The sequence below is a fragment of the Castor canadensis genome, chromosome 5 (genome assembly GCF_047511655.1).
Source record: "Castor canadensis chromosome 5, mCasCan1.hap1v2, whole genome shotgun sequence".
Lineage (NCBI taxonomy): Eukaryota > Metazoa > Chordata > Mammalia > Rodentia > Castoridae > Castor > Castor canadensis.
Window position 1 is genome coordinate 80,041,146 of NC_133390.1, and position 21,720 is coordinate 80,062,865.

Here is a 21,720-nt window from a genome sequence, read left to right on the forward strand (position 1 = left end):
TTTTTAAGGATTCCCATCACTATGAAAGAAAAACAAAGTATTTAACATGGTATACAAGATCCTTCCCAGTCTGACCCTTCCTTGCTTCTCTAGATTTGCCTGTCATGAGCCACTAGCATGTACCCTGTTTCTTTCATTCTCAAAGGCATGCAAAATGCATGCATTTAAAACAGTAACACCTTTAAACAATGAAGCCTTTCTAGAGTTTGGAAGTCTCCTCCTTTGCCTGGAAGATTCCTGTCATTCCTTTTTCTTCATCTCTGCTTCCTTCTAGACTTAGATTGTAACATCTCACAGCTAATTGACTCCCAAACCTGCTTGCTTACCACAACCACCTAGGAGTTGCTATGAAATATCAGATGCCCAGAGATACTGTGATTTCCAAGCATCACAATTTCATTAAATTAGGTCACTGAGTGGTTCTGGGAAACAATTATCTTAGATAATTCCTTTGAACCCACCCTTTCCTATTACATCAGTTATCAGAGTATAATTCACTCTGTCTCTCCTCTCTACCTCATTGAGAGTTCGTTATAGGCAGAGGTATGCCTTCCCTTTCTGTCAAGTCAGCAATAAATTAGTGATGAAAGTTAATAAATAATCAATAAATAAATTTGGCAAATCATTATCTTATTCACTTAAATTGTTTCCTCTACCTACAGTATGGCCACAACTAACCTTTTATTTTCCAAGAACTTTTTCAGGTTCTCTTAACCTCCTTTTATGTATAACCCCATGGCAGATGTTTTTGTTCACTTTTCTCTTACCGCACTTCATGGTCTTATTTACACTTATGTATCTGTGCATCTCTTCTGCTGAGTTCTGACCCCTGAAGTCTTCAGAAACCACCAACATACCCATACCTCATCTTATTAAATTAAAAGTTTGCATTTCTCTAATTTTCTAATCTTTCATGTTATTGAGATTACCAAAATAAAGATTTTATGACCTTTTACATTCTACAGAATTATAGTTTTCTTGCACAAATGCTGTGGGGAATATTGCAAGCTCAAAGAAGATATTTTTTAAAAACAGGGAAAAAAGGGCCTTTCTATGTTGCCCACATTAATTTCAAACTCCTGGGCTTGAGTGGTCCTCTCTTTAGCTTCTGAGTAACTGGACCTATCAATACATGCCACCATGCCATTGGGTATTCGACCTCTTGTCCTTCTTCTTCCTCCTCTTCCTCATCTTCCTCCTCTTCCTACTCCTCCATTTCCTCCTTCTCCTCCTCTTTCTTCTTCTTCCTCCTCCTCCTCCTCCTTCTTCTTCTTCTTCTTCTTCCTCCTTCTCCTCCTCCTCCTCCTCCTCCTCCTCCTCCTCCTCCTCCTCCTCCTCCTCCTTCTTCTTCTTCTTCTTCTTCTTCTTCTTCTTCTTCTTCTTCTTCTTCTTCTTCTTCTTTTCTTCCTTGTTCCTCCTCCTCCTCCTCCTCTTCTTCCTCTTCCTCCTCCTTCTTCTTCTTCTCCTTCCTCTCTTTCTTATTATTATTCTTACTCTAACAGTACTGGGGTTTAAACTCAGAAAACTGCTCTTGCTATGCAAGCATTCTACCACTTGAGGCTTGCCCTCAGCCCTCTTTTGATTTATTTTTCAGATAGTGTCTTGTGGTTTTGGCTGGGGCTGACCTCTGCAATCCTCCTGCCTATGCCTCCTGCATAGCTGGGATTACAGCTGTGAACCACTGTGCCTAACCCCCCACCCGGTATGATTCTTAATACTAAAAAATATGAATATATGGCTTTAGTGCTGTTATTCTGAAGGCATTGTTATATATTCGTCTGCAAGGTGTGCCTCAGTTCATAATGTTCCTTCAGTTCTAACCTATGCTTGATAATAATACCAGTATAAAACTAGTACATGAGAATGTGTATGATGCTTGGGAAAATGAAGTTTGTTCCTGGATTTCTTATGCCAGATGTGAAAATCTGAGATCAAGATACTGAAACATAATTTGGAGTCAGAAGGCTAATCAGAGTTTTAAAAAATAAAATAGAGGAGCGAAGACAATGCAAGGGTGAAGAACTGTACAAAAGAACAGGCCATGGAAAGTGATTACATTTTTGGAGAAACTCATTCTTCTAAAAATGGAAAACCTCAGGGGCAATGATTTTGCATTGCCTCATGAATATCTGACTGGTAGAGGGAATAGACTGGAATCAACTCTAAATAAATGGTGAATAAGTACACAAATAATGAGTAAATGCATGAATAAATCTCTTTTTAAACCTTTGTCCATAATTCAAGTAATACTGCCAAAACCTATTCTTTAAACCCCTTTGCTATCCTCTTTAAGAAGAAATGTCTAAATCTTTCAGTTGTAACTTGGATCAACCATAAAGCAAACTGTTTTCCTTCTTCATGATCCACGGTCATGAGCAGCTATTTCCTTAGTCCCATCCTGTGGCCTTCTTTCATCTGAGCTTCTGCAGTGGCTAATCGCTAACTCTAATGTGACTCAACACAAACTTGTAATGATGCTACACTCATAACTCTGGCATCCCAAAGATCTCAGAAGCCGAAGCAAAATTAAATGCCAGGTCTGAAAAGCAAAATGAAGTGACCTAAATCCCCTCGGTCAGTTAACATTTGCAAAAATGTTGTAAGTTATTAGACAAACATTATTTCTTTGACCTTCAGGACTATGAAAGGAAATGCCAAGGATACTTACCATTTATCCTAAAGTGCGTATCACTAACTGGAATTTAAACATCCTTTTGAGCAAATAAAAATGGCAGGATAAGGAACAGGAAGAAGAGGATGAAAAGACAATGCTTCATAGTAACACAGACACCTTTGAAGGCTTTGTAAACATATGACCTATTTTATAAAGAAATATAGTGTAGCTATAAATTCCAAAGACCTGTAAATCAAATGCTATGTAAATTTATTTAAATGTTTCCTACTCTGCTATACTTATTTTGAAGTTGCCAAATCCAATGATAGAAATAAGTACTCTGCCTATATTCTTATTAACAATGCTTAAAACTAAATCAAATATAGCATTAAAAAATAGCATATAGTACAAGGAGAATTTTTTAAGCCTTGGTCTAGGTAAAGTAGTCTTTAGTTAAACAGAAACTTTCTTTTCTGCTTTTCTTTTGTAAAAAATAAATGAATGTGATGTAAACAGAAAAATTAAAAATAATAACTGATATCTGTTGCACTAGCTAGCTGCATTAGTGTCCAGATGCAGAAAAGAACTCAAACACTTACATGCTGAACTCCATGTGCTGTGGGTATTAGGTCGAACCACAAGAAGATTGTTTTCCAAACATACAGCCAACAGCGAGTTCAGTCTTGCACAGTAATAAAGAATGAAGTGTCTCAAGGTTCTAGAAAGAGTAGGAGGACAGGGAAGTAGTAAACAGTAAGCTTGCCACACCTTTAGATGGCATCCCTCATAAGCTGGGGACTAAAGCTTCTTTAGTTTAGTTTTTTAGTTTTACTTTAGCTAAGCTAAAGAAATTCAAGGAATTTTTTCATAACTTACACATTTGGCCTTCTACACTAATGACTTCAGCCTCAGGGAAACCACTCACTCACACACACACACACACACACACACACACACACACACACACAAACACACACACACACACACACACACACACACACACACACAAACACACACACACACACATTTTTCAGGGTTGGAAGCAAAACAGAGAAACCTAACATTGTCTCCACAGACTGATGGCCTCCCCTCTCACATGATAGACCAGACTGGACTCTTGGCATGTAGGTATTTTTCCTACCTTTTGATCTTTCCAGAAATTTTCTATTCCTGAGATCTATTATATGAGATACAACCTAACAAGTTCAAATTCTTCTGCTAAAAATCCCTACTCATACTTTTATCACTCGGAAGGAAAGATAAGCCCCTGACACTAAAAGTCAGCCACTGGGAAATATCTTCCTTCCAAAAAGGAAAGAAAAGGAAAAGTCAGAAGTTTCTTAACAATAAGATAAGTTTTTAATTACAAGAAGAACATATGAGAATCTCTCTAGTCCCTTGCCAGACCTACAAAACATACTCTTCTGCCTTACATTTTTAAAAAGTATGAGTACATTTTGAATAATTTGAATTATATATCACAACCCTATATATTTTCTATGTCATTGACAAGCTTGGAACAATTTACTCATAAAATAAAAATGCTGTCTGAGCACTGTACTGGATACAGGGTAATTAGAGATGATTGAGCTTTTTCTCTAGGAGCTCAATCTATCTTGAGCACAATGGCATTATTTAAGGCAATATAAGTTAGTTACAGCAATATATTACAACTATATTTTAGTCATGTCCAGTCCTTACACTTAATGAGTTCAGTAAAAGATAGTCTTTCTTAGAGCCTTTATGCTGAAAAATAGAATTAAATCAAAACTTCTCTTAAGCATATCAAGCAGATTAGGAATCAGAGAATGCATTTCTTGTTTCATAAAAATGGGTCAATCATAAAATTAGAATACATTCTTGGCTTGTATGATTAATGGAACTATTCATAAAATGCTTCTGTCATCATGGAGTAAAATTTGCTGCCTCACAGGCTCAGTGGCACCCTGTAGATAGAAGAGGATTGTGGATAAGGAATGGCAGTCTGTGTGAACCAGTGGACTAAGGCTCTCAACCCCAACTCAGACAAATAGCCATTATTTTAGGAAAAATATGTCACTGATTTCAGCCTCATTTTCAAAATATGAGGAGCGAGGTAGTGAGTTTTCAGTTCTTCAAAGTTATTTTACTTGAACCTTACATATGTCAAATAAAGTGCAGAAGGAGTCGGACTGATTATGTCAAAAAATGGAAGGCAGAACAAAGTGGCTACCCTCTGCAGGTACAACATGGTTGGAGTAAGGCAGATACACCAGGGAAGAGAAAGGTGAGGCGTTCAAAGCTGGGGCCAATAGTCAGGAAATAGTTGTTGATGGGGCTAAAGACTCAGGCCTGCAAGCAGATCAGATGCAGAAACAATAAGATTTTGTTTGTATATAAATGGAAAAACTATACCTGTTGAAACTATTCCAGGAATGGGGGGAGGGAAAAATAAAGGAAATGATGGAGGGGGGTGAATTTGAGTATGATATAATTGATAAATTATAAGAATATTTGTAAATGCCACAATGAACCCCCACCCAGCACAAAAAAAAAAGACTTTGATACCTAAAGCAGGCCTATTACAAATCTCAGCTTTTGTTTCTCTAAGGAAAGGAATGAAGAGAAGCTAATTGATATATAATTGCTGGGTACTACCAAGGGCCATGTTACCTACTTCCACAAATGTTAGCTTATTTAATTCTACTTTATTTTTGAGGAAAGTGGGTTTTAGAGAATGTTAGCAACATTTCTAAGTCTCAGGCTACAGGAGGAGGTGGATGTACATCCTGAACAGGTATAGTGATAAGGCTGAAAAGGATGTCTGTTTTTTTGGGCAAAACTTCTGAACTCTTGGATAGGAAACAAAATTTTCAAATGTCATCCAAATGCAAGCTTTCTTATTAATCAGACTTCAAGTGTAATATTCTTATTGGAAAGTGAGCTGTGTCAAAATTAAGAGAGGCTGAGAGATAGACCTGAGACCTAGAGATAAGGCTCATTCCACATTGGAGAAGACCTTGAAATCTATTGGCAAACATTTCAGGAAGTAGAGCACAGAAACAAAAGGTCATGGCATCCAGGGATAGGTAGCAGCCCAGCCAGGTAGATTTTCAACCACTTGAAACAACAGACATAAGGGTTCCAGTGCCAGGGCAGTGATTGGCAATGCATAGCCAGGGAGAGTGGCAGAAACTAAGGTACTGGGCACACAACTGGGTATAAAGCTCATGAGTAGGCAAAACTCCAACTTCCAGATGAATTGGACAGAATATTTATTAATTATTTTACCAACTATTTATCGAGTACTCACTGAATTCAAAACTTTGTTCTATCAGTGAATAAAACAAATGGAAACCACAGCTTTCATTGAACTTACTTTCTATTGGAAGAAAAACATCAGAAAATATTTCATGTACTAATGAACAAGTTAGGAACAAAATTTCAAGAGCAGAAATCAGTGCAAAAATTGAGAACATCAGAATCTGACTCTACTCTATCTGCATGAACTGTTAGCACAGGCTTATTAAGCTCCTTTTTAACATTCTTGGTCTCAAAACTTGGAAATGCACTAAGCTTCTAAAGTTTGGAAGACTTTGGAATAGTGAGACAGCAGAAAGTTACTCCTGATGTCAGAGTATATATAAATAGGGAATTACCATGAACAAATACAATTATCATCTACATATGACTAATTTATATTTACGTGATTGCCTTATATGACATGTTTACCAATCATGAATATATTTATAGTCTAAACATACATTTTGTAGATTGCACATTACACAAGTGTAGCTCATCCTTCTACTCTCATTCACATAAGCAATGTACAACTTGCATGGCCACATTTGGAAGCCCTCATTTTTACCATAAACTGTAATGTTTGATGTGATCTGGCAGACACATAATGCTAAAATCATTCCCCTGAATCAATTTGCAACATGCCACATTAAATTAACCTACTTAAATTAACTAATATGCTCAAAAAAGTAGATAAAGATATAGCATGCAATAAGGAATGATCTACTTCTATCTGATTCTCAATGTATTCTTTAAAAAGATCACATCTTTCAATCCAACTTTAATGACTCTCAAAATAGCAGGGCTAGAATACCTCTAAGAGATTTCTAAAATGTGCCCATTATATCTCTACCATATTTTCATACTCATCCTGTGAAGAATGTCTGCAGTTCATGATAAAAACAAGTGTCCTCTCTATGCCTTAGCCTTTCTCAGAATTTAAAATCTGCTTTGAAACTTTGTACTAATCCTGACTCAGTTCACGGAAACTTCATAGGTTTCATCTACCCACACCTACTTTTACCTGAGCAAAGGAAAATAATATTAAGCTCTGTCCTCCAACAAACAAGTCTCAACAGAGACAAAGTTGGCCAAGTCATTTTCCCATTCTTTTGTAAGATTCTGTTTATCATAATAAACCTGAGTCACTGTTTTCCCTAAAGACAGACACAAAGAAATATATGATAAAATGATTATGATGACATAGAACTCAATAAAGTAGTTAATATACTTACATTTCTAACTAGCCGTAAGTCTCATTTTTATAAAGTATACATAGTTTGGAAAAGGCTAAGAAAAGTTACATAAAATTTAAATAGTCAAGTATTCACTGATGGCTATATTTTAGATTATTTTAATTAATGGAGTAGTTTGCTTATCTAAATTATCTAATTTTTCTACAATGAATATTCATTGTATGATAAAAATGACAGAATAGTCAAATCATGCCAATTTCTAAACACATGTTCCCATATTGACATGTGGAACTCATTAGCTTAAAGGACACTTTCATACATGCCATTTGCATTTTCTAAGAAACTTCTGTAAAATAAACTTATCCACTATTTCAACTGAGTCTAATAATAACTTTGAAGTGAGTCAGTTAAAAGAAACACTGGAACTGAGAAAGTAATAGCTATTATCAGAGACAAAACAAAACAGTATTCTCAGGTACAATGGGCCAATAAAACTGACCTGGCTTCAGAACTGGGCCCCAGAAAGAATGGTATATAAATTAGAGTTGCAAGTGACAGGAGGATTTACTAGTCAGTAGAGACAAGCTAAGTGAGGTGAATAATAGTGCTATGTTGTAAAACATCCATCTTTCAAGAAGCATGACCCAAGACAATATAATCCAGAGCAAGGCAAAGGAGGGCTGATCATGGTATGATCTATAACCACCTGTCTCAAATCAGAGTCTCAGACATGTTTTACAAGATTGCTCAATGTGGTCTAATAATACATACTATAATAAAAACTAAGGTAATCATTAAGGTTTAATGCATCATTAGGTATACACTGTATGTTTTAGGTAACAAGTGACATAAACAACCCCAAATCAAACTAACTTAAAAAGTAAAATCATTTTTCTTTTTTGAAATAAAAAAGGAAAAAGATATAGAGGAAAGATGGGATTTCAAGCATGTTTGATCATCATCAGAGTCTGGCCATTTCTCTGGAATTCTTTACACTCTACCCTCTTTAGAATGATAACTTTGTCTTCAGGCTGGCTTCCCTCATCCTGAAAGAATGGTGCCAGCATTCACTACACATACTCAACTATCTAGGACATAGGAGAATATCTAAGAACTGTCCCCCAAAGTCCTGAAAGTGACTCTAAATGGATTAACTGTGGTCAAATGTTCACCTCTATTCCTCTCATTGTGGAAAGGAGGATTGAAAAGCACTCACTGACTTACTCCAACTTGCTGTATTTTACCTCTGTGTAACAGATTACTTCAAAACTTAGCACCTTTAAACAACAGACATTTATTTATTTCTATGAATTCAGAACACAGAGTCACCTTAGTTGTATGGTTCTGACTTAAGATCTCTCAGCAGGTTGCAGTCAAGCTGTTGACTCAGAAATCATCTCATCTAAATAAACCGGAAAGTTTGTTTCTACTTTGTTATGGTGTAGATATGGTTTGAGTGTGTCCCACAGAAGTTCAAGTACTGAAAGGTCCTCAGTTTGATGATATTAACAGTTTAAGAGGTGAAGCCTAATGGGAGGGCTTACTAGTCCCTCTCTGGTCTTTCTTTGGCTTCTTGTTTTGCCACATTATCTCTCCCTGTTGCACACATCAGAATACCATCAACCATGAGATCTTCACTAGCACTAGCACCCTGTTATTGTACGTCTAGATGTGATCAAAATTAACCTCTTTTCTTTATAAAGGTTCAAGGCTTCAATATTTCATTATAGTAAGATAAAACTCATTAATACTCATTCTGTCATTGTTGGTAGGCCCCAGATCCTTATTGGGTATTTGCTGATCACTTTGTTTTATGAGCCTCTCTACAAGCGGCCTGAGTGTTCTCATAATATGGTAGATGACTTTGCAGAGATTGAATAGTCAGAAAAAAGACAAGAGTATGCTTTCAAGATGGAAGGCAAATCAGTTTAGAACCTAATCCCAGAAGTTAATGTACCATCAACTTGGCTCACATCTTGGTCACATGCACCAATCCTAGTGAAAATGTGGGAGGTAACTGTACTACATAGGAAGCCCAAGAGGGAAAGAATATTCACTTCTACTTTGGAGGCTGACTACTACAGTCATGACACCACTCTGCAGCCAGGAGTAATATCAAGATCCTCAATACCTCACGGGGACCCGACATAGACTAGATCATAGAGATCATTGCAAAGGAAATGGAGAGGGTTCTGCAAATATAACCACCAGATAACCACTATAGCCCTCCACCTTCCATTTCATACCTATTAATATTATTAGTTCTGGACTTTGTAGGACACCTAAAGATTTAAACACCAAAATAGATCCATAAATTCATAAAATATATTCTACTAATTTCAAAATAGAGTGGGTTCTGTAGCCAGAAAATTCAGACCATAAAATAAAGCCAGTTTATTTTTGATTAACTATGCCATTTCAGAATAAAGAACTTGTGGACCTTGTTTTCTGTGGAGTACCTTTGGTAAACAATTATTTGGACATTTGAAGAAAATGCTCACCTGAACTCTCTCTAATTCTCATGTACAGTCCTTGCTTATTCACTATGCACTTATGGAACATCTCCACTGGAGAGTTTTACACTGGAGCAACAGTACTGAATCACTAATTTATAGGCCAAATTTCTCTATTTATGAAGTTTCATCCCAGTATGTGAGTAAATTCCTGAAAGAAGATAATTTATGAGTATAATCTGTAAGTGTAAAGCATCAATTCTCTAAAAGGTCACAGGATAGAAAGATTGCTTTATGGAAGCAATAATGATATATATTATCTTGCTTTCTATTGCACATAAGGTTTAACTATGTGCTTTTACAACCATTTCTAAATATAAACCTTTATAGTAGTCAGGGCAGATAGTATATTATCTTCTTATAAAGAAAAAGAAAAACATTTTCTTTCAGAATGACAAATTAATCTCCCTATTTCAAAGAAAGTAAAATATAAAAGACAGTCTTGACTAAGATAGGAAGGATTTCAAATTTGGGTTGAGAATGGTTTCAAGTTTTGCATTGAAATTAAAATTTTGAATATCTGTATGCATCTTTTTCCTTGAACATTCCCATATCCTACTCTAGAGCAACATTAAGATCTTTATAATCATCACTGTTAATGTGGTGGTAGCGGCTCAGATGATATCAAATACAAAACTATAGGACCGAAGTTCTAACTCCCCAAAGATCCTAAGAATGTTAGGTGCTGGTCACTCATAGATGAAATGTTTTAAAGGTAATAAGGTGTTTTCCAGTCAAGGATACCCTCCCTCCTAAGAAGCAGCATACATCTCAGAATGTGGAAAAACCATATCAGGGTCCCTTTTCCCCAATTTGGGACAACTCTGGATTTGGTTTTCCAAAATCCAGAAACTCCCAAAACCTTTTTGTAACTATATTAGAATTTAACTTCACCAAACTTGCCTTCTCACTTTCTTACAAGTGTATTTCTATCAGTGCTCCTCAGTAAATCTCCATCTCCAAGTCTCCATCTCAGAATCTTTTTTTCCTCAGGGAGCTTGACTTAAGACCACTCATATCAAGTGTAAGCCTTAAACAGCTTCTAAAATGGGATTTGAAAAACTGGATCACTTACTGGCCCACTGAAAATGAGAACCCTATCTTGGTGGTAAGTGGAGTACTTACTCATAGTCATTGGCATGCTGTGTTAGTGACATTGTTAAAACTTTCACTGGCAATGAACTTGGATGGCTTATATTAGAAAGGAATACCCTGATCATACAATATGTCATAAGTATGTAGAAAAACAAAAGATAGAAGGTGATAAATTAACTACTTAAATGAATAGATTAAGGTAAACGTCAGAAGTAGCATACAAAAGAATTCATCTTCCACAGTTTGGCCAATAAAATCAGGCCCAGAATTTAATAGCTCCAGAAAGTGTTGATTTGCTGCTTGGCAAGTCTTCTATGCCAAGATAAAGATCCTTATTAGAAAGAAGAAGGCTCTTTATGTGTGGGATGTGAATATCTTGGTCAATGTACTTGAAATTCTTCACTTCTCAACTTGATTCTCTAGGCCTGTAAGAATGGCCCATTCATCCAAGTTAAAGACTACATCTCTCCCTAGCTTGAGAACTTTGTAGAGGCATTTGCTTGCAAGGCACTATATCCCCTTTACACAGTGAATATATGCACACCTCTCCTCTAGACCAGGGTTAAGTCACAGCATAACCTGGCTGTAAAGAACAGGCCGTGCTAAGGGAGAAATGGGACATTATAATGAAGAGATTGCTGAATTTAAACAAATTATGAAGGCAGTAACTGAGAGAGTATATACTGAACCCTAAGAGTTTTAAGAATACTAAGTGAAAGGGAGTGCAGACACAATGGAAGGGTGACTGATATAAGATCTCTCTCTGTGACACAAAATGTAATATTTGATTGAGGACCATGAATGATATTAGTGAGCTGATAGGCTGGCTCTTGAAAACTTGGGAAAAGAAATGGATAATATTATGTGAGGTAGGAATTCTATAATTCTCATGATAAAAGGAAATCTCAGAAGGCTCAGAGGGAGGTGGGGATATAGCTCAATAGTAAAGTGCTTGCCTAGGATGTATGTTCTCCTGAGTTCAATTTCCAGCATATAGGAAGGAAGAAAAGGCTCAGAGAAGTGGGCCTCCAGAATGTGTATATGACCCAATGCTGGAAGTCTTCTAGTCAACTATATCCTGTGAAAGGATCTAAAAGATCCTCCATTTGTCCATACAATGAAGAATGCACTGATGCACGTGACATCAGAATAGTTGAAAGATCAGTAGTAGTTAACATCAGTAGGCCAGAGCTGGTAGGAGAAGAATATTTTATAGATTAAACTCCCTGTAATAATAAGGAGTCCCAAAAACTAGTAGCAGATATTAACTCTCTGAAGCAAGGGTATATAAATTTTATAGTGGCAGCCAGAGGACATGAAAGATGCACAGAGCTATGTAGATATTTAGTAAACTGTAGCATTCTTATGCTCAGATTGATGGACAATCTAAAAGGATATTGCTTAATGCATATGACCAAAGCCAATTAAAGATGGATAAACAGGAGGCTAAGTGCAACTGTCCCAATAATAGTTCTCAGATTTGGGTTGCTTCATAAGAGCAGAACCCACTGACTAAAGGAGTGAGAAGATTTCAATGAAAAGAAACCCCCAAAACGTTCAGAAGCCTGACGTATCAGTGAGGCTTGAATGAACTCCTCTGGATGGTACATGCTGAGACATTTATGCAAAAATAAAATAAAACACAATAGTCAGAAACTCTCTTTGGAGGAAGAATAGTCCGTATTTGGGTAGACTTCTTTACTTATTTACCAAGTGACATTCAAATTGCCAACTGTGGACAGGTCCATAAAAGTGAAGTGCTGTGTAGATCTAGGTTACAGTATAGGCAGCCATGCCATTTAAGCTAATCAGACTTTAATGTTACTAAAAGTATGAAAAGTTCCAGTAAGAGTTTTAGAGAAAGGCTATGTATTTTATCTGCAGCAGAGAAGCAAATACCTTTAGAAAAATAGTCCTTGGTAGTGCTAATGCCACATGATAGAGATGGAGGATAGTAAGGAAACATTTGGGCAGAGCTATACATCATGAACTCATCCTGGGTATATTCTGTCAGAACCATGAAGTCCCAAGTGTAGACAGGTCCATAGCAGCTCATTGTTAGAAGAGGTACATTCAGGGTGGCATTAAAGAGATAACAGCTACGTGATCAGATGATTCGGCCTCCCAAGCCGCAGGTCTTTATGGTATCAGTGCCTCTTCCTCAGCCAAACTATGTTCACTTGGGAGCTTCCCATATTGGTTTCACCTAATGTATTAAATAAGCCACAATTTTTTAAAAGACCTGTTATCACTAACAACCTCATGGAGAAACTCTAAAAGTGAGCAGTAGAGAAACGTTCTCATTTTAGTCAGATCTTCAAGTCGTTGATTCTTCATTTTGATTGGTAAGAGAAATATCTTTTGATAAAAGCATGCTCGGACTTGTGGAGAGTGGAAACGGTTGGCCACTTTTGGCTGGGTCCAAGGTATGATCTTTGGATTACATGTTAATGACAACAAAGAACATCTGCTGTGAAAGAAGCATTGACAACCAAGTAGGCAGTGACAGGAGCCAGGTACAACTTACAGCTATAGCCACAGCTAAACCGAACATGCCCAAGAATCGGATTGATCTGCATCTTACCTAGATTGCCAGAAAGAATAAAGAAATAAATGAAAAAAAATCACAGCTTCATTGTCATTCTGCTTTCATTCACAATATCTAGAATAAGATAAAAGTTTATGAAGCAATCAATGAAGCAGAAACATGAGCAATAATAAAATTATTACTCATAAAAGCAGTTTATAAAATCCATCTCTCAGATGAACAAGACTTAACTTTTTCAGGTTTTTAAAATAACTTTTTTTAAGTTAACATGTGCATTACAGGAAACAAACACACAAGAAGCAAAGAACAAAGTCATCCATAGCAACAAGCAGCTTAGCAGAAATGTCCTAAATTTGGTGTGTACACAAAATGATTCCTTTTAGGTAACTGAGATCATATGGTATGTGTCATGCTTTTCCACACATTCTAAATATCACCAATTCAAAACCCTAAAGCTACATGAATGTTTTGATAACCAAGAATACACTATGACAACTCAATCTGTTAGGAAAAATATGTAATACTGTCTTCCTTGGGGACAAAAATTTCACTAAAGACAGAAGTAGCAACAGACTTTTTTCTAAACAGAAGAAGCATAAGTATTGACAGAGTTATCATTAAAAATACTGCATCCTCTGAAAATTAGTACAACCACTATGAAAAGCAGTATGGAGATTCATAAAAAATTAGAGTTAGAACTGTCATATGATCCAGTGATACCACTCCTGGGCATCTACCCCAAAGAACATAAGCCAGGATACAGTAGGGACCTGTATACCAATGTTCATTGCAGCACTATTCACTGTAGCCAAGCTCTGGAAACAACCCAATGTCCTACAATTGATGAATGGATCATGAAAATGTGGTATATATACACAATGGAGTATTACTCAGCAGCAACGAATAATGACATGGAGTTTGAAGGTAAATGGATGCAATTAGAGAACATCATGTTAAGTGAGGTTAGCAGGATCAGAAATACAAAAGATGCATGTTTTCTCTCATACGTGGAAGATAGATCCAAAGATAAACAAAAACAAGCATGATCATATAGAACATGTTTGTAACAGTGGAACTACTCTGTGGAACTCAGGGAAAAAGGGAAAAGAAAAGAGAATGATTGAATATCAGTAATATTGCATAGCATAAGATGTGAAGGTAGAGGATATAAGGATGTGAATTGAAAGATGTTGAAAAAAGGGGATGGGAGGTAAAGGGGTACGGGAAAGTAATGAAAGTGGTTGAACAGACCAAAATAAAGTATACACATAGCAGGGATACATTAAGACACCGCTTTGAACATCAACTTAAATATTAATAATGAAAACAAGGACTTTAAAATAGGCACAGTGTGGAGGGGAGTACTAATGGGAGGGTGAGGGTGAAGGAAGTCAATTAAGGTGGTGATGATATGTGGTTGATGGACTTCATATACCTATATGAAACAGAACTAAGAAACCTCTTGCAATTGCTTTAAGTGGGGTGGGGAGGAGGCTGAGGGGGAGAGATGATGGGGGCAATGTAAATAATGTACAATATAAGACTAATTGGAATTGTCACTTCAACCCCCCCCATTATGAATATATCCTAATAAAAATTTCTAATAAAAAAGAAGAAAAAATACTGCATTCCCTTAATGCTCAATTTAAAATGAGACAAAGCAACAAATTATCCTAAGCATAGTTTCTAAGACAATTCATTCATATCTATACTATTAAAATACTAGCAAGAAGGCATGTTCCCATTGAATTAATGTATCCCTATAGTACAGTCAGAAGATATACATAAATGAATGGCTCTCATTGAATTGTAAATCTGAACACACCTGCACATAGGTTTCTCTATAGGCTTCTTTACTGTTGATTATATTTACAAGTTGGCTAACTCGCTAGCTCTACTTTTTATCATACACTATCACCTCAAGACACCTGTAAAGCTTAGATATTAGGCAAGAATGAATTTTGTGCACAATAAACACAAATACTTTACCAAAAATGCACTTATAGACTTATAATTGAAATCCATCTTCTAGATGTAGAGACACTAGCTAAGAGCCTTTGCCTTACTCTTCTCTTCACCACTCTAGTGACTAAATTCAAGAAGACACTGGCTCCAAGAGCAGATTCATAAATATCACCCTTAAAAGACAGTTCTTCCTAAAAACTAATAAAAGGACATTTATGTAAAGATTAGAACAATAATTATAATGTAGGAATATGTTTATAGATAAAGATGAATATAATGAATAAAAGTTAGATTGCTTAAACAGAGAACTGGAAGCTCTACAAAGAACCACATGGGAAGTTTATAAGTAAATAATATAGTATCTAAAATTATAAAATTCACCAAATGGACTCAATAATAAAATGAATAGCAAAAGAGAACAAAAAGTTAATTACAAGTCAATAAATATCACATATGAAAGGAATAGAAAAACTGGGGATAAAAATTTGTTCCCTGTAGATTGAAGTCTTAGAAGGAAATGAGAGAGAAATTTGAAAACAGACATATTTTTAAATAATTTAATTAAAAAAAATAATGTACAAGTCCAAAAAGTCCAATGAAACCAAGAAGGAAAAAAAATAAAAGGAATAGTATATCTAGACACTTCTTTGATAAAAATGAAAAATGAAATGAATATCTTAAAAAAAAGACAAAGGAAATATGAAAACAAAAATCCTAAAATAAAAATATATAGCAAAGATTCAAATAGTGACTAGTTTCTCATCAGAAAAAAAATGCAGGCTGGAAGACAAAAGAACACATTAAAGTATGGAAATGAAACAAAACAGAAAGCCAACCTACAATTTTATATCCACTGAAAATATTTCTTGAAATTGGGGTGAACTAAAGACTAAATTAGGAAATACATGTTCAAGTACTCGATTAAAAATGGGCATTTTACAAATAGCATAGATTGTGAGCTCTTCATGACCAGCACTTAATGGATATATGATAAAAACTGACTGAAAGAAATAACATTAATACATTGAAGTATTCAAGGTTCAAGTCTACTGATTGAAATAAAATTTTTTTGCTCCTAATTAGAAAACTAAAGTAAAATAAACATGTTTTCATATAAAGAAAAATTAAAGACATTAGTTTCTATCAAATTTATACTAAATTTAATTCCTTAATTTCCTTAAAACTAATTTGATGATTTAAAGCAAGGATATTAATCAAGGTATTCTAGGGTTTATAACATTTTAAAACAGCACCAAGAACAGGAATGGTAATTATTTGTATACTTTTGCAAGTTTCTTTATAAATCAAGAATTATACATTATTCCAAGATAATTTAATTTTCATCACTAGAGTGACGAATAACAGAGAGACAAAATGGTAACAGAGGAAATTAAATGGAACTCTATGAGTTAAAAAAAGTGCAAAAAGAGTAGGAGGTGTGGAACAAGAGAAAAAGAAAAGAATGGGGAACATAAAATAATAGCAAAATGGAAAGCTGAGGTACAAACAAATCAATAATTACCTTAAATGCAAATGGACTGTAAAGAATACCAATAGTTTGTTGTGCTCTCACTCATCATCCCTATCTCTACTCTGTTCTTACACCAGTTCAGTTCTTATTATCTTTTACGTTAATGATTAAGCCTCCTAAAATGTCTTTTGGCCTCTGCTTTCCCACATGTCAGACCAATGCCAGATAAATTTTTCTAAAACCCAAACTTTGTCACAAAACTCAGCTAGAACAACCTTCCTTTATTTCCTTTAGAAGTTTCTTTCTTATCTGCTTTCAGGGTTACGGGTCTCCTATTTATAAAAGAAGGCATAGAGGTGAGTCTTGGAACTTTATCCCCACTGAAAACAGCTTACACTATTTTAGAGAATATTGCAGATTGCCTTGGCTTCTGACTCTTCCACACTAGTTCTTTGTTCTTTTGCTCTAGAATCTACATTAAGTTGTAAAATTTGCTTCTTGAGTACTTTGCATTTAAATGATAACTTAAAATTCTTTTTTAAGGCTTTGATCCCATGGGTCAGCCACACCTTAATCTAAGGTCAGTCAACACAGCCCAGCCCAGCCCGGCCAAGAATCTCAGCTCTCCTCAGAGTATGGGTTTGGTCAGAGGAGTGTCCCAACTCTGCACTGCCAAAACTCAGCATTCAGTTCTTGACATCAAGCCCCATGGCTCATCTAAGCCTCAGGTTATAATCAAATCAACTTTCTTAGAAATTCCTTTCATTTACATTTCTTTGCATTTTTATGCCTCTTCTTTTTTCTTCCTATAATACCCAAATTTTCTGTTTTGGAACTCTTACTCATCTTCTAAGACCTGGCTCAAATCACACATATCCTCTGAAATGTTTCCCAAAAGTCTGCCTCTTCCTCTTCAGTACCCCTCTACTACTGTGAGCCACCACAGATCCCATTCAATCATCAGTATTTTCTGTGCACCTCAACTATTAAATTGAGAAGAGAAAGATTTTATCACTGTATTCTCTTCATACTTAATGGTAGTGCACTAAAAAGTTTTTGGTTTGTCACATCGTAGAACAAGAAACTTACCAACAAGGAATGGAAAGCTGTACTGTCATTTAATGGCTGGAAAGACTTGGAATGCAGTAAGGTTGCACTATATTCTACTCATTTGACTCATCTACAATATACTAAGTAAGCATCTTCCTAGAGCAAAAGCTCAAGCATATGTGAAGTTACATTGGGGAACAATACTGAATAGATAGCAGGAGAGTCAAACTTAGAAGTCCTTTATGAAAGGTGTGCAAAGTCTAAAGTTAACTGAAATGTCAAAGGTCATTTATTCAGGAACAAAATTGATATAATCTTTATTCACAAAATTTTTATAACAGATAAGATGAACCATAATGCAAGCAAGATTGCAGGAGGTACTTAAAACACTTAGCACTCCACAAGTACTCAGTTATACACAGAAAATTGATACACTGATTACAAATCATACTTACTGTGCTGTGACTTCTATTCACTGACAGTTTATTAATTAATTTGGGAATATATATGCACATTAAAAGAATATCAGAGAACTCAGAATGAAATAATCTGCTACTTGAAAAATTACATTCTCTAAAAATAAAAATAAATTAGTTGTCAGTAATGTTTGAAATTATGAATATTTTCCAAATAAAGTGTGATAAGACCGCTTATTTAGAAAATTTACCTCTTAAGTTTGATTATAAATTTTGCTAACTACTTCCAAAGGTGACAACTGGAAGAAAGAAACGTGATAGGTCAGACCATGGTCAGTTTTCTAGTATAAACTTACATTGTTGAAGTGCTATGTGATGAATTCATGCTTGAAGTTGCTAGGAAAAGTTCACTGTGTAGACTAATTATGATGTCTTGGGAATAAATAGTCTGCTGTCATAGAAAACCCTCACACAATTTGCATTTATCCTACAACTACTGCCATCTCTGGAGGTGATTCTACTTTCCAGTTTTGTACATGATAAGGAAGTTACAGAGCGAGGTGGGTGCCATTGGCTCATACCTGTGGTCCTAGCTATTGGGGAGACTGAGATCAGGAAGATTGTGGTTTGAGGACAGCCCAGGCAAAAAAGTTTGTAAGAATCCATCTCAATGGAAAAAAAGGTGGGCAAAGTGGCATGTACCTGTCATCCCAGTGGCTGCAGGAAGTGTAAAATAGGAGGATCTCAGTCCAGCCCAGCCTAGGCAAAAAGTGAGACCCTGTCTCCAAAAGCTTTAACCAAAGCTTTAAGCACTGGAGATGTGGATCAAGCAGTAAAGTGTCTGCTTAGCAAGCTCAAACCCTGAGTTTGAATCTCAACACTACAAAAAATTTTAAAAAGGGGAGTAGAAAGAATTACAGAGTGATTTTTTTCTGATTAATCTAGTTTTTTTATACACTGGAGACTTAGATTTTTATTGTACTTGAAGTTTTCAAACTTGTGTGCTATTTCTACTTCAAAAGTTGTTAAGTTGTGGAAATGCATATAGGAATAGTTAGATATTTTTTCTTACATTTTGAGGGAAGACTTGCTTTGTAAAGTATGCCTTTTTTTCTGGTTTCTGTGTCTCTCATCAGCCTTATTCATGATGGAAAATTTACAGACTTGCACTCTGGATTACAAAACAGGAATTTGAGGCAAGAGAAGGAATCATTTTCAGCAAATTTATATTTATTTTCATTTGTGAAAGAAATAAAAAAGAGAAAAGAAACCACAGAGCAGAGATGAGGAACTCAGATTCCTCCTATTTATGTGACTTCTTATGCTTCAGTGTATGTAAGTCTCATGTTAGGATCCTAGTTGATAAACACTAAACTCCTACTACTTATAAACCAACATGCTAGTCACTATGAGCAAGAGAAAGTATGCACATGAAAGTAAAATGAACCATCCCTCCCCTGAAGGAATTACTCACTTTGTGGCAGAGACATTAATTAACGCTAATATGTATTGGAGTGTAAAACAGACTCTGGAACTAGTCTAAACTGCTGTGGACTTATGGAAAAGGAAACATGACTGACAGGGATGCTGGACATTAAAGGAGAAAAGGATTTATTAAGTTTAAGGAAAAGGAAGACTTAGAATCTGGGTAGATCACCATGAGGAAAACAAGAAAGAAACATGCAGTCTACATATCTGAAGACTTCAGATTGGGGTATGAGAGTCAAAAAGGTAAATTCAGATTATTTTGTGAAGAACGAAGTAATTGAGTGTTATACTAAGGAACTGAATTTTAGTCTTCAGTAAATTGGTATCCATGTCTGGAGTTTAGAAAGATCCCTCTGTTCTAGAGGGATAACAATCCCATAATTCTTTAACCCTGTAGTACTTCACACCAGTACCAGTACCTGCATTATACTCTGACTCATATTAGTGTTAATTAATATCTGTGCCACAAACCATGAATTCCTTCAGGGAAAGGAATTCTCATTTTACGCTTGTGTTCGTGCCTTCTCTGGGTTAGAGGGACTATAAGTAGTAGGAGTCAATATATATTTATAGAGTAGAATCCTAACATGAGATTTACATACAATGAAGTATGAGAAGTCTTATAAAACAGAAGGAATCTGAGATCTTCAACTCTGTTCTTTGATTGTCACAAAGTACCCTGGACTAAAGTTTTGGGTGAAAGCTCAAAGAAGGCAAAGATTATGAGATAATTTTTTAAAATAAAATTCTAAGTTCTAAATTAAAGAAGGACCTGGCTTAATGAGCAAATTGAGTCAAAACTGTTCTGTTGGTTCTAATCCTAGCTCTGCATAGTTTTGGACAATTTTGAGGTCTTAGAAGAAATCTGCCCAAATTTGGTATTAAGACAAGTGTTCATACTACAAAAGAAGAAGTTCACTCCAATGAACATTATATGTAAAGGTGGAAGCAACTTATCTTTTAATAAAGATAAAAGAGCATTGTGATTAGCTTGAATGTAGTAAAAAAGACAGAATAGGATATGTCAGACAATAATCAGTAGACATTTTTATAATGTGATGATAATTTTTTCCTTTCAAGAATATAAAATGCAAGACTAAGTACAATCCAGCATAAATAATTGCATATTAATAACACCAATATCATTATATATTAATTCAGGCAAGATAATTTCTCAACTTGAATACAATATTGTGTATATGTATGTGTTTAATAATGGAATGATAAAATTTTTAACCTAAATGATGAATATGTTATTTGTAATTATTAAGCTTCAAAAATGTTTAAATGATTCATAGTTGTAAAACATTTTTTACAGCATGAAATATTTATTTCAGTAAGACTGCATTGTAAGGTAAAGTTCTAATTTTATCAAAATACCACTTATTGAATATCTTACCCCACTGCTTTTAAATACTAGCTTTATCACAGTTATTTTAAATGTTTTAGTATGAATAACTTAGGGTTTTAAATGAGGACTTGGGAAGGGCTATCTAATCATTTTGGATAAACATACCTTTGGTTTACCACAAATAAGTAATTTACTACAGTGTTTTTTGTGCCTGGCAGTTAAAAATTTTTCCATCAACAGGCACATTAGTCTGAAAAGCTACAGATTCCTCAAGACACGAGGTATCTATGCTCCTTTTATACAAACACGTTGCTCCAAACAAGAATGATCTAAATTTGGTCATTACAGCATTTAGATCTTATCACACTTATTAAAACAGTACTTTATCAGTAATTAGAGCAGAACAGTCTGAAAAAGAGAGACATATTCAAACTTGTTTGTTAATCCCATAAAATGTAGTTTTAAATACAACCTAAAGATGTCATTGTTAATATAGTTTATTCTTGTTTGGTATAAGAAGCTGAAAAGTAAAAGGAATACACATGTTCAGGCCACAAAAATGAAGGTTGTAGCCTTTTCAGTCAAATTAATTTTGTTTTCTTTCTTGATTTCCATTAGGCTTGTTTCAATTTTTAATATGAAAAATCCTAAAAGCTAAAAATTAAGGTCTTAAGGTAACTCTGAAGTAGAAAGGGAAATAGAAACAAAAGCAATCCATAAATGAAAAATGTAAG

The 21,720-nt window shown here is 35.2% G+C and overlaps 1 protein-coding gene across 4 annotated transcripts in view; it reads right to left on the minus strand.

Moving 5' to 3' along the window:
- Positions 1-21,720, minus strand: part of Cldn16 (claudin 16) — a 98,342-nt gene that overhangs the window by 46,263 nt on the left and 30,359 nt on the right. The window contains exon 2 of one of the 4 annotated variants that reach the window (XM_074073531.1): positions 3,214-3,332. The exons of 2 other annotated variants lie outside the window; for them this stretch is intronic. The gene's annotated coding sequence lies outside the window, so the exon portion shown is untranslated. Of the gene's footprint in view, positions 1-3,213; positions 3,333-16,732; positions 16,799-21,720 lie in introns of those variants that run through there. One more of the 4 variants, XM_074073535.1, reaches the window with a different exon arrangement.